Here is a 14,186-nt window from a genome sequence, read left to right on the forward strand (position 1 = left end):
TGGTTTAGTGTTGACCTATGAACCAGAAGGTCGCAGTTCAATCCCGATCAGGGCACATGCCCCGGTTGCAGGATCTATCCCCAGTGTGGGCTCTGCAGGAGGGAGGGGATCGATGATTATCTCTCATTACTGATGTTTCTATCTCTGGCTCCCTTTCCCTTCCCTTTTGAAATCAATATAAATATATTTTAAAAAGAAACCAAAGATATATGGGGATTTCAAAGTCTAAGTAAGAAGTCTGCAACTCTCATAATGACAATAATATTAACTATTTAAAAATATTTGTAGGTGTTCCACATTATTCTGAATATGTTAGGTTAGGTATCATACTCTGCCCACTTCATAGATGCAGAAGTAGAGGCTTATATTGCTAGATCACATATGTAGGATACAATGATTAGAAGGACCAAGAATGAGCCATATTAAAAATATTCTGAAATGAAGACTAGATAATATGTATATGCCCTTCATAAACAAAGGGTTAAGAAAATTAAGAAGAGCCTGCAGCAATTTTGGAATCATAATGTAAGAGATTAGAAGTCTATTCGTTAGTAGACAAACATAAAGATAATAAAAAGTAATGTTTGGTAATATAGTGTTCACTGGTATCATTTTGTATACCTCATCATTTGAAGATAATATACCTATATATGATACATCATGATTAAAACAGTCTATTCTATTTGTATAAATTTCTGAAAACTTTAAAATTGCATTGATATGTTGGAACTACAACACCTGCCCTTTTTATGTTTATGGGAAATGATGATAAAACGTTTTGGTTAATTTATTCTAGTAGTAGAATGGTACCAACATCTGTAGACATTCTAAATTTCTTTCTATCCACTGTGAAATGATTCCAAATACTTGCCATGTAGCCCACTTGAATTTACTGATACTTGAATCCAAGGAGACTGATAAAATATGTTACATAAATTTTCAAAGAATCATTTTTAAAGTCCATTTAAAAAGATAGTTTTTAGGATTTCTGTTTCAAATATGTTTTAGATGTGACCTATTGAAGGCTTTAGTATACAGAAGAAAAAGACTATCCCTAATTTATGAGGATGCTGTTAGAACAAGCAATATGAAGCAAGTCAAAGACCCTTTTACATTTTAAAGAATAGATGTGCAGTAGTTATCAACTTAAAAATCTTCAGTGATTTTATGAAACAGACTTTAATAATTTCTGGAAACTTCTTTTTTGTTAAATATATTTTATTGATTTATTACAGAGAGGAAGAGAGAGGGATAGAGAGTTAGAAACATCGATGAGAGAGAATCATGGATCAGCTGCCTCTTGCACACCCCCTACTGGGGATGTGCCCGCAAACCAAGGTGCATGCCCTTGACCGGAATCAAACCGGGGACCTTTCAGTCCGCAGGCCGTTGCTCTATCCACTGAGCCAAACCAGTTTTGGCAATTTCTGGAAACTTCTAAAACACAATGTCACTAATAAAAAAAAATAGAATAGAGAAAAGAAGACTTGTATGAATTGAATATTCTTCTGTAGCCAAAGATTCTATACTTAAAATATCCCAGTCTGTACTGAAATGTAGTTGGTAACAGGTAGATTTTTAAAGATCTTAGCATTATCAAGGCATCTTTTTTAAAATATATTTTTATTGACTTCAGAGAGGAAGGGAAAGGGAGAGAAAGATAGAAAGATCAATGATGAAAGAGAATCATTGATCAGCCACCTCCTACATGCCCCCTACCAGAGATTAAGCCCGCAACCCCAGCGGGTTTAATTTTCTTGACCAGGATCAAACCCGGGACCCTTCAGTCCTCAGGCCAATGCTTTATCTACTGAGCCAAACCAGCTAGGGCTATCAAGGCATCTTAATGCTATTCTACATCATGATTGAAAATTCTTTCTGGAGAATAAAACTGAATAAAGAAAATGGAAATTTACAAAAAAGGGGGGGGGCAGAGGAAATGGTGTAAGAAATGGAGAAACAATAAGGTAAATATTGACTCAATACTTATACAGAAATGACAAGAGACACAGAAAATACATCCAAAAGTTTATTGTCACTATGATTACTGTTTGAATTTGAAAGATGCTTTATTCTGTTAAAATCCAGCAGGAGAATGAGTTTCAAATGTTATAGAGGCAGGTGATACTTGGGAGCTGAAGCCAGATTTTTGCTGAAAGTCTAGTCCTTTATTCAGTATCTGCTGAATAGTGGAGAAGGAATTGTACTTTTAGATACAAAGAAGCAAACATCCTTCTCAACCCTATTTTATTTTTCAGCCACACTTGGTACTCAATTATTATGTTTTACAGAAGTGTTAACTGAAGTTGAAAAATTTACCAAAGTTACTTTTTTTCTCTGGTAACTATAGTCAGCCAGAAAAAAAAATAAAATGTTCACTTAGACTTAGAAGGAAAGCTGATATTGATATTGAGTTAGTGTTTTCAAATGGAGGGAAAAATTTTTTTGGCTGAAACTTGAGCAGTGAAATTATGTTGACCTTCATTGAGAAGAAATATTGAGTCCAAACTCTCTAAATGTTAACTTTTGAACCAAATTAGTGTTTAGAATGATTATAATAATTTGATGTTTCGCTAATAATTTTTGTATAACAGCAGCATATTTGACCTTTTTAAAATGTCAGAAATAATATTTAATATTAATGTGCTCTTCAGCCACTTTAAACACTCAGGTAATATTTAATTTTAAAAATAATAATCTTGATATTTGTGCTCAAAATGTCATCATATATTGCTTGAAGGATGATTCAATGTCTCTCCAAAATTGATGAATTCAAATTTCTTTCATAAAGTGATTTAGAAATTGGAATGGATAAAAGTAACTTATTGTGTAGAAATCAAGTAGACTTTACCGAACATAACATGAAGGGCCATGAAACCCAGTTACATTAGGCCATTTTTAGTGTAGGACTAACCATAGTTTAGAGAATGAATGGTTGGGAAGAGAAATGTATATCTTAATGTTGGCATCAGAGCCTCTAATTGAAAATCTCAGGGGAACATTATAACAGTGAAACTCAGAACACTTTTAAACCAAATGTCAAGTGTTTGTTAGTTTTTTGTCTTTCTATAAACAATGTATTGTCTGAACTCAGATTCTATTGGTTAGAGTCTGTTTTTCGTTTACTAGTTATTAACACAAACTGTAATAGATTAGACTGTTTCTTATAATCTGGGTTATTTGAATATCTAGTTGGAGCTTATTTTAATACTAGCTTGAGTGGCAAGCACTTTACATGAGCAGACCTAGTATTTTTAACAATTCATACAAAGAAATTAGATATATTCCTCATACCGCTGACATGAAAAGGTACATATTTCAAGAAGACTACTAAGCAGTGTCCCTTCTGTGAATATGAATATTATATTAAGAGACGTTTATCTGGTATGTATATATGTCTTCCAAGTCCTTGGGGATTAGGAATATTAGACACTCTTAGAATATTTGCCAGGATTAAATGAGGATATTCATGGTCAAGTTTTGATATAGGATTCTGTCCACAATAGGTGCCTCATAAAGAAGAAGCAAATATTTGAGAGACTACTTGAAGAAGTCCAAGCTTAAAATGACATTCAAGCCTGTGATTGTAACTTGTCTTTATAAATTAGCGATTTTTTAGTTTAGGGAACATAGCACAATTCCAAAATAGCACAATTGTATTTTGATTATGGTGTAGAAAACTGTACTAAAGAGGGTGTTGTGATCATTGTTGTGTTATCCACTGCTATTCTGGGTTTTCTTCCATCAGGACATACCCTAGGGTGCACTACCTTCACCCTGCCTGCCATATGAGTGCCATGATGTCAGCCCCTGCCTAGTGGAAATCTCTAAGAGCCCAAGCACATGTGTTCCCCTCTCATTGACTGCAAAGCTTCTAATTTTTCTGTGAGTATGAAGCCCTGGGTAAAGAATATATGGGGCAAAAGTTAGTTTCTACCAGTGTGCTAGTGCATATGTTTTTGAAATTGTCTTAAAACTTGGGCAGTGGGCAGCAAGAAAACCAGGATTGAAGATTCAGAAAAATGACAAGGCATGTTCCTTTTAGAAACCATATCATTACTCTTAACTGGAGAAGTTTGTGGTTCTGATCATTATTGCAAAGGATAAATTTGGAGGTTTCTAAAATTTTAGAAATCAAAGCTTGAGAGTGTATGGGGCTTCTGTTCATTACAGTTGGAAAGTAAGTCAAGTAAAAAGAAAGGTTCTTAAATATTTATCCAATGAGCAAACCACAATAAAAAAGTAATGGAGAGATTCCATGTAGTGAGAGACCTCTAGGATTTAAAGAGGCAACTAATTCTTTACCCTATTGATAAAAGATAAAATAAATGTTGATAGTTGGAAAGAATAATTTAAAGTTAGCCTTCAGGGCAGATTCAAATGAAGGGTATTGGATAAGCAAACTACATGTAGGGAGCAGAATCAGGTTAAAAAAAAAAAGGCAGATTTCTGATCCAGCTGGATTGCAGAATTTGTATAATCCTCTGCCTCTTCTGGACCATCCATTTTTCTCATTTATAATTCAGGAAAGTTTTGAGAGTTGTTTTAATTTTTATATACTCTGTTGCACCACTGTAGCTTCTATGTGTATTATATATATGTTCTCACTTTAGTTTTATGGGTTTTTCACACCTCCTAGAGATCCCAGATTTTAAATTTGACCCTGTCGCTGAGTGGGCATTTGGGTTATTGCTCTTGTGTTTGGTGAGACTTTACCACAGCACATTCAGAAGTTAGTCCTACTGAACTTCTAAAGAACAATGTGCATATTGAAGGGTGCACATCACCACTCACTAGATGCTACATTCAACCAAGTGAGTTACCTGGGCCAGAGAAGTATGAGCAGGTGTGAGATGTGCCGCTGCTATAGTGAAGCTTGTGAGAGCATTATGCTAAGTGAAATAAGCCAGTCAGAGAAAGATAAATATCACACAATATCACTCATTTGTGGGTTATAATAAACAACATAAACTGGTGAAGAAAAACAGATCCAGAGACAGAGAAACATCAATCAAACCATCAAACTTCAGAGGGAAGGTAGGGGAGGGTGGGGGTAAGAGGGAGAGATCAACCAAAGGACTTGTATGCATGCATATAAGCCTAACCAATGGACACAGACAACAGGGGGCTGAGGGCATAAGTGGGGGGATGGGTGTATAATGGGGGAATAAGGACACATATGTAACACCTTAATCAATAAAGAAATGGAAAAAAAAAGTCAGTGTGATCACCTACATTCACTCCTTCCTTCTAAGTCTGGTGATATGCCAGGAGTTGGAGCCTCTAGCATCTCAGTAGTAAGGATTACAACGTTCTGGAGTAGGGATTACAAAGATCAGGGTGTAACACAGATAGAAGATAGACAAAAAGCACATTGGAGAAATAAGATTGTTTTAAATTATCTCACTCAGACACCAGAATTGTTTATTACTGTGTCCTAACTGAAAATGGGGTAAGAAAAAAGGCAAAGAAAAACAAAAAATAAATTTACAAGGATGTTAAGTAGATAAGCAAGAGATGGAGTTACCAATGAGAACAATGGCTGTATAGAAACTCCAAGAGATATCTACGATGAAAACTTAAGTGAAATGAGGCAGTATGTTGGATATAAGGGAAGAGAGGATGAAACAAAATGCAATGTCAAAATTTATGGCTGAATAACAGGGTGACTGTTGAAACTGTCCATAGAGAAAAGTAACATAGGAGACATTAGAGGCATTGGGGTAGATGGAAGTAGGGGAAGAGCTATTGATATGTAATTTTAGCCATTCATGAAGAAATATCCAGTAGACACTCAGATACAAAGTCTAAATCTCCAAGGAAACAAACTATATATATTTCTATATATAGTTCTAACCCAGTTGTTTATGTCATCATATTTTTTTCCAGAATAATCAAGGTGTAACAGTTGTTGAGTCTGCCAAGGCAGTTGTGCAGGATGAGACAATAAGCCAATGACAGACAATGGCAAGCACCTATAATTAAATGATATCTAGAATAAAAAGGCAAGCAGAAGAGGGCTGAAAAGCAGACCTAACGGTAGGAGAAAAATAAGACTGCACTACAGAACTACCAGGAGAGAGTGTTTCAGAAAAGCAGGCAGGTCAACGGGGTCAGATGCACCTGGTGGTGAGACAATGTAAGAAAAATCAGACTGGATTTAGCTACACGGAGATCATGAGTGTCTTTTGCTGAGAGCTATTTTAATAAAGTGTCGCTGGTGGAAGCCATATTGAATTTGCTTGAAGAGTCAAAGGGAGATGAAAAGTGGAAACGGTAAGTGGTAGGTAACACTCTCAAGCAGTTTGGGTATAACAGCAGGCCAGGGAGAGAGTTAAGTGGAGTGAGACAGAGGTCAGGAGTGGGATATTTGTTTATATTTATTTTTATCTTATATGAGAAGAGAGGCTTCAATTTGTTTAAGTAATGAGCTAAAGAGATAAATAGTGAGGGATAAAGGACAGAGTAAATGGGTTTGACAATTTCTGAAAGGAGAACATCTGGAGACCTTTGACATGATTTATATTAGATGATAGGGAAACTATATCTTTCCTTCAAATAGGAGGGGAAGAAAAGAGATGAGTGAACCTATTTTTCTGTGTTTGGGTCTGGTGAAAAAATGCTGAGAGATTGTTTCCAAATAGTTTTAATTTTACTCTCTGAAGGAAAAGGCAAGGTCTTTGGCTCTTATTGAATGGACAGAGGTTAGTTCATATGTTTGGGTAGAAGTGAAATTGATTAATAGGAAATATAGAAGAATGTTCAGGCTGTACCAAGGGTTTAGGGAAGAAGGGGAGTGGATTTACATTGGCCAAGTCTATGAGATTTGAGATTTTTCTCTAGCAATGTTCACACTCCTGGGAATTACTGTAAATGAAGCCCACAGTCTAATTGTGCTAGGGCTGTGGTTATATATGTGGTTATCCAGGAGGTCAGCAGGACTAAGGACTCACTCATATTGAAAATTGAGCTTTCGAAGTAATGAACAATGAGTCTAAAATTATTAAGGAAGAAATGAGGGAGTGATAGGAAAAACAAATGAGAAGAGATTAAAGGGTTTAAATCTAGATAAAGTCTAATTACAGCAATAATTAATACATTGAGAGAGAGGTTTAAAAATATAGGCATGTGGGTGGGTAGAGCGGACTATTTTTATCTGAGGTTTTTAGAGATAGAACAGAAGCATTACAATTGTATGTACATTCAGAATGTTTGATTTTGAATTTTATTTGAAATACAATGGAACCAAAGATGGTCAGAAGATTAGAAATAGAGACTCAAGACATTTGCAAAAGTTGGTCCTAATTTGCCAATAAAGAAAACTGTATTTGGAGTTGAGACTTGGTTTTAAATCCAGTATCTTTCACTTTCTACCTGTAAGTTGTTGTATAATAGTAACTGTCACTATTATATATATGAAATCATGGCAAGGTGTTGAGAAAAAGAAAGAAGTAGAGTTTAAAAATATAAAGAATCATAGAAAATGATCTAAATTTTGTAGGGTAATTCTAGACTCATAGAGAAAACAGTAATAACATAATTAATTATTCAGGGAATTATAGGCAGTTAAAATAGTTTAGAAGCTATCCTGGTAATTATTTTAATATTTTTGCATATTTTTGTTAAATCTTCCTCTATATATTTTCCTGAATTTCCTTAGCTTCACTTATTGTTTTCCCTCAAGTTATAGCTACTATGTCTCTTTGTTCCCTGGGGAAATAAACACTAGATTCCCTACAGAGAGAGAATTAAAAGATCAGCATTTTATTTTAATTTTATTTTTTAAGACCTTGTGTTTTAGGTAGTTTATGTTCATAGCAAAATTAACAGAAAGGTACAAGGATTTCCTGTATGCTTTCTTCTCCCACATAGGTTGGCTCCTCCATTAGCAACATTCCCCAAAAGAATGGTACAATTGATGAACCTCCATTGTTCCATTATATTAACCCCAAATTCACAGTTTACATTAGAATTAACTCATGATATTGTACATTTTATTTATTTGGACAAACGTATAATGACATTGTATCTATCATTGCACTGGTATATTTTTCATTGTAACTAAATTTGAGCTGGGGTAAATTTCAAAATTAGGTAATATTGCTTAATTTTGAACACCAGATAGAGTAATATTGGCCACAATTGTAATACCCTCAACCATAAAAAAATAAATTAAAAAAATAAAATCATACATGATTCACCAACTCTACGCAAAATAAAATGTTAGAGTTTAAAGAAATGAAGAATAACTCAACCATGCACTATCACTCTGTCAACAGTAGACTATCAACGATCTAATATTTAATGTTCATTCTGACATAGAAGAAGTAAAATTGGAAGAATCAAACCTTTTTATTACAAAAACTAGAGGCTTGGTTCACGAAATTTGTGCACTGAAAGGGGAGGGGTCCCTCAGCCCCGCCTGTGCCCTCTCACAGTCCAGGACCCTCACTCCTTACCGCCCACCTGCAGTGGAGGAGATAAAGGATCCTGCCACTACCCTGCTCTTGCCAGCCATGAGCCTGGTTTCTGGCTGAGCTGTGCTCTCAGGGAGGAGCTTCGGCACTGAGCATCTGCCCCCTGGTGGTCAGTACAAGTCATAGCTACTGGTCATTCCACCGTTTGGTCTATTTGCATATTAGGGTTTTATTTTATAGGATTCTTATTTGCTTATAAAAAGTAGAGAAAATTAAATCTGACCTACGGCATTATACATTCTCTTGGTAGTTATAAAATTTAAAATTTTCACTCAGGAGTAATCCTATCTAATAAAGAGGGAATATGCTAATTTACCCTCATACCATTGCAAAGGTGGCAGCACCCACAGCCAATAAGAATGGAATATGATGATTGACTGCCTTGCCCTCAGATATGACAGCATCCATAGCCACAAGATAACGGTGTTCAGTCCCCTCAGCCCCACTGGGGAAGCAGGTACATGACAAGGTCCCTCTACATGCCTATCTCTGGAGCCCCCCAAGTTCCCTCAGCCACCCAGCTGCCCGGGGCCATCTGAGGCTCAGGTAACCAGGGCCGGCTGAGGCTTGTGCTATTGGCAGTGGCAGCAGCAGAGGTGTGATGGGGCATCCCCTTCCCCTGATTGCCAGGTTGTCTCCCAACCCTGAGGGCTCCCAGACTGTGAGAGGGGGCAGGCGGGCTGAGGGACCCCCCTCTAATGCATGAACATTCATGCACCGGGCCTCTAGTAATGAAATAAAAAATACTTATAATCCCCCTGAAATATATTGCATTATCTGTATGAAATCTAATTTGGTATGGAGATAACCCATCAAGAATATTATTCTAGGTTTTATTTTGACAACCATTAAGAATATCTTAATATCACCTTATACCATTTTCAAACATTTTAGCTTAGCTGTAGAATATGTTTGCAACTTCATAAATGCAAGGTGATTATCTACAGTGTATAAGCACAATCTGAGTACATTATAGACTTCAAGTCATACTAATTTTGTTATATAAATACACAGGAATCATAGGTTTTAACATGTAATTATTGCTAAAGAAAAGGTATATGTTCTCATGTCACAAAACTATATATTTTCATCAATTTATTTCAAAAAATATATTTAAAAAGACAAATCACAGTTTACATTAGGGGGGAAATTGCATAAAATTATTAGATGTGAAGTATTGGGAAAGGTAGAGTGGACATACAGAGTCCTATGCATTCAACCTAGCAAACCTGAAGCAAAAGACTTATGTTCAAACTTGAAAAGAGATACTGGGAAGATCAGAGTTACAATCAAATTTACTGACAGCAAAGATGGTACGTGAACTTTATAATACAAAAAACTTGCAAAAGCTAAAATCCTTTAAATAGTCTGCTGTTTCAACACTTAGAAGTCTGAACCCAAATAAATCATGCTCAAGTAGCAATTCATTTATTTTACCAAGAAACACAGGTATTAGCATGTTGTAGAATGTATTTATTTATTATGTTTACTGTGTACTGTATGTCCTTGACACTATCAGCTGCACATGTTTAGGGATGTTTTTACTTGTAAGGCATTATTTCCTGTTCTGTTGGCCTCATGGTATCCAAGTTTCTTGTGACTTGATCCAGCGCAGCCTGTTCTGTGTGGGCTCTAACCTACACAACTCAGTAGTGACCCACTTATCCATGTTTTACCCCACTTATGTCTTAACCCAGGGACCCACCCCCATTCATACCTTATCATAGTGATTGCCTAAAAGTATGTCATTGCATGAGGTGGTATGCTGTTGAGTGGAGTGGGGTGAATTGAACAGGGAGAATCTGGTACTAGGGTAGAGAAGTACTTTTTATAACCCAGCTGGGAATTTCTCAATGGTGTAAATGCTGCCATTTGCCAGTTTCATTAAAAAAAATTAAAAATCATTGCGGAGATATGATAATATTCAAGAAATAGGCTTTTAGAGGCAGTAAATTAGCAGCTTCCAAAATTAGGATGAAAGAAATATTAGATGCAGAAGGTGCTTGAATCAACTAAATAATATTTAATTATTGTTGATTTAATATAAATAATCCAGGCAGAATTTATAGTAGAAGACTATGTCTTACTGATTTGCTCATTTTCTTCAAAGACACTAATATTGTAATAGAAACTACTCTCATCATAAACTGAAAGGATAAATTCCTAATTAAATATCAAAAGAGACAATTATGTTTCAAATGAGTACTTCCTCTCATAAATTCATTTTTAAGGTGGGAAGTCACTTAACAGAACATAATGTAGTTCATTACGGGGAAATGCTATTTAATTATAGTAATTCAGTGTCTGGAAAAAAAGGAAGGTTTTCCGTCGAGAGAAGGCTTGTTTAATGAGTGATCTGAACAATCACTTTGGGACTATCACAATGAAGGTTTCAGATGGCCCAGAGGATTAATAAAACTTTGAACAAATTTTCAAACTTGGTAAAAATGAATACATTGGTCTATTTTCTGTACTAACAAAGCATTTTAAATAGATGTATTATAACACCTAACATTTTGCATTGTCATTGTTCTATTTACAGACTTATCTTCCACTGTGTTTCCCCGAAAATAAAACATCCTCCAAAAGTAAGACCTAGTGCAACTTTGTGAGAAAAAATTAATATAAGACACTGTCTTATTTTCGGGGAAACAGGGTATTAGACTATATTGTGTGCAAGGTCAGGGATGGCATCCTTTGGCCTACCCTAATTTGTTAACAGACCTGACACTGTAATCTTTTTATATAAAACTTTTTTTCTGAGATGCCTGTCTAATAAAAGCCACATCTGGCAGCTTTTTTCTTTTTTTTTTCTTTTTTTTTTTTTCACCCACACTGGACCATTAAAACTTGAAATCTTTTCTTTGTTCCTCAAGATCTGCTAAGTCTGTCTGTGAATAGATGAATAGGACCATGAGTTTCCAAAGGAGTTTAAACCTCTCCTTACCCTCTGTCTGCTCAGGTGTTTATGCAAATTGGTCTCTAATTCTTATCTTATTACCTTCTGGTTTTTAATACCTAGCTGAACGTCTTGCTTCAAGATTCCTTACTTTTAAAATCTAGTTTCTTAGCATGGATCAGTGATTGAGCATTGACCTATGAATCAGGAGGTCACAGTTCTATTCCTGGTCAGGGTACATGCTGGGTTGCATGTAGTGTGGGGCATACAGAAGGCAGCCGATCAATGATTCTCTTATCATTGATGTTTCTCTCCTTCTCTCTCTCTCTCTCCCTCTCTCTCTCCATATCTCTCTTTCTTTGAAATAAATAAAAAATATATTAATAACATGAAATAAAGTCTAGTTTCTTGGAAACTTGGAAACATTGAATACAATATTCTCACAATGTACACCAAAACATAATTATGTGATGTGATCTTAGCTAAGGTTACTGAGATAATATTTTTGCAATATGTAAGGGTATCAAATCATTTTAAATGTACACAATGCTATGCAGATGTTGGGCATCATTTAATGCCGGTGGGTCTTAATCTGGCATCTAGAAGCATTCAGGAGTCTGGAGAAGGGGCTCGTGCGTAAATTAAATAAGAGTCCAGAGATGAAACACAATTTTGTAAGGCATACTGGGAGAGGCAGAAGATCCTGGCTAAAGAAACCAAGTTCTCCTTGTCTCAGGACCTTTTGCTTTTTACTAATACAAACTGTCCTAAGGCAAGGTGGCGATATATCCATCAAAGGGTAGGGTTTCCTCTACACTGTAGAGTCTACAGAGTCCATTGTCAGAATGGGTAATGGCCAATAGTTTGGCCAGTAGGAGGCAATAACATGTAGATTAAAATGAGCTGTCTGGCAGCAAACAATTATCATTTTCAGGTTTGGGGAAATGCCTTTAACCATTCCAGCAGGCAATAACATATGTGACTCAGCCCTTGTTGAGTCCCCAAGTTCCAACAACCTTTCGATGAAACTTGCAATTATGACATGCTGAAACTGGCCTCTGGCCATCCTATTTGTCAATTATATCTTAATTAAAAAGGCAATGATAACAAAACAAATCCTTGTTTGATGCTAGTGACCTTTTCTGATTTAGGATATTATCACTCCCACAATCCTCTAATCTTATTCATCACCTGGTAAATCCTGTATGAGTGCTGTACTCTGGACATATTATTTTAGTCAGCTAACCTTTTCTTTTTCAGATGCCCCTCCAGTTGTTTCTTTGATTCCCCTCTCCAAAATGTTTTTTTTTTTTTTCCTTCCTGAAGGTCTTGGGCATGTTCTGAATTATACCAGTCTTTGTGAATTAATGAGCTGAAAAAGTAAATAGATGGATCATCATTACTGTTCCAAAAATTTACAACTTACATTTACTTTTGATTTTCCAACAAATACTTTCTCTCAGAAGTTAATATAATTTATATCCCCAGTTCTTCCACCTGAATATAATACTAATTTCCATAATGTAAATGAAGATCAGTTATAGTAAAAATGCACACAGTATGGCAAATATGGGTCTTTGTTCATTCTGATTGTGCACATCCAACCAGTGATAAAAAAAATATATAGAATTATTAAAGTTATAAAATTTTATCAAAAGTTTTATAAGTGTATAATGAAATTTGGTAGTGGAAGCAGCAATATGAGATGAGTAACTAATATAATGGTCTAAGCAGTGAACATTGAAGGACAAACCATATTTTTGATAAAGTAACATTTCATTCTGGGATTCCCCAACCATAGATAGATAGATATAGAGATAGATGATAGATTAGTAGGTAGGTAGATAGATAGATGATGATAGATAGGTAGATAGGTAGATAGATAGATATATATAGAGATAGATATAAATATCAGTATCTATATATATGTTTGCATATATTATATAACACTTTGTGCTTTAAAGTCTACAGATCTTGACAAATGCATGGTGCCACGTACCCACCATTTACAATATTATACAGATCAGTTCCACTGACCCTAAAAGTCCTCTGTTACTCATCTTCTCAAGCCAGTTTCCCCCAAATCCCTAGAAGCTACTGAAATTTTTACTGACTGTAGAGTTATTTTTGTTTAGTTGTTTTTCGGTTTTTTGCCAGAATGTCATATGCATGGTATCATATACTTTGTAACTTTTTAGAATTGTATTTAAGGTTCATTTATTTCTTTGTATGGTTTTGTAGCCCATTACTTTTTTTCGGCAGAATAGTCCATTATATGAAAGCAACACCAATTTTTTAACCATTGAGGTACTAAAGAATATCATATTTGCTTCAAATTTTAAAAATTATGAATAAGTTACTATAAATATTCTTATAAGAATAACAGCCCTATTGTATTAGGGTCCCACCCTTATGACCTTATTTAATCATATTACCTCTTTAATGAAACTATATCCAAATCTTCAAATACAGATGCATTTCTATAGAGGTTTTGGCTTCAATGTATAAATTTAGGAAGTGCACAGGTTAGTCCATAATAAGTATAGTATTTTATGAGCTGGTATTAAAATTATTGAAGACCTATTTTAGAATGCAAAGATCTTTCTAATCCATTTCTTTTATTTCCTTTCCCCCCCTCCTAGTTAAAACACACACACACACACACACACACACACACACAAAAAAAAAAAAAAAACAAAAAAACAAAAAAACAAAAAAACAACGAACAAACAAAATACCTTAGTGGATGGAATAGCTTTTGCTATTCAAGATAGTTCTTTGATTGCTTGGTACTTTATTCTGTGATTTCA

Source organism: Pipistrellus hanaki, assembly GCF_964339955.1.
Source record: "Pipistrellus hanaki genome assembly, chromosome: 1".
NCBI lineage: Eukaryota > Metazoa > Chordata > Mammalia > Chiroptera > Vespertilionidae > Pipistrellus > Pipistrellus hanaki.